This window comes from Ictidomys tridecemlineatus, chromosome 7 (assembly GCF_052094955.1).
Source record: "Ictidomys tridecemlineatus isolate mIctTri1 chromosome 7, mIctTri1.hap1, whole genome shotgun sequence".
Taxonomy (NCBI): domain Eukaryota; kingdom Metazoa; phylum Chordata; class Mammalia; order Rodentia; family Sciuridae; genus Ictidomys; species Ictidomys tridecemlineatus.
This window is the reverse complement of record NC_135483.1, coordinates 62,769,889-62,770,906: the sequence shown is the minus strand read 5'-3', so window position 1 is coordinate 62,770,906 and position 1,018 is coordinate 62,769,889.

Here is a 1,018-nt window from a genome sequence, read left to right as displayed (position 1 = left end):
TTTTAAATTTTTGAGACAGGGTCTCACTAAGTTGCCCAGGCTAGCCTCAAACTTGAATCCTCCTGCCTCAGCCTCCTAAGTAGCTCTCTGTACCACATCTGATTATACTGCAGATTTTTTTTTTCATTAAATGTAGGACCTATGAGGGCGGGGACTTTTTTTCTGTGTTATTCCCAGATAACTCTGAGTTCCTGAAGCAGTTTTTGGTATAAACACTCAGTAAATATTTGTTGAATGAATGAAATTTCAATTTTAAATAAGCAGAGAACATAGAAACATGTCAGATCACAATTATACATGATTCAATGGAAAAGTCAATAACTTGATCACTAAAAGCTACAAGAATGGAAGGAATGTTTCCAAAGAAGTACAACTGTCATTTTGGTTCAATCCAGCAAGCAAAATTTCTTTACCTAATAAATTTGTTCCCAGTGATGGGAGGATGCAGATGAAGAAGAATCAATCTTTTTCTTCACAGAGAAACATCCGCCATCTCTCCTTGAGTCTTTGCTATGCTCTGAATGTTAGTATGTCGCCAAAACTTATAGGTTGAAACCTAATCCCCAAGGGGGTAGTATGAAGAAGTAGCACCTCTGGTAGGTAATTAGATCATGAAGGGGATTAGTGACCTTCTAAAAGGGGCCCAAGGGAGCATTGTCCACCCCTTCTATCATGTGAGAAGGAATGGGCCCTTACAAGACATTAAATCTTCCAGAACCTGGATCTCAGACTTCCCAGCCTCCAAGTCTGTGAGCCATCAATTTCTAATGTTTGTAGGTTACCCAGTGAAAGGTATGTTGATACAGTAAGAGCCCTCGTAGATTAAGAACATCATTCAAATCAATTTGGTTGTGAAACGTTTCTGACATAAATTCTGTCTGGTCTTCAGGTAGTTCCTTTCTCGCTCTAATTTACAAAACAGTCCTTATGGTTTCAAATTTTTCCTTCTAGATTTTATCTGGTCTGCTTTCTCAGAGTCACAGGGATGTAAAATTGGCAGAAGTGCCTAATATCCATC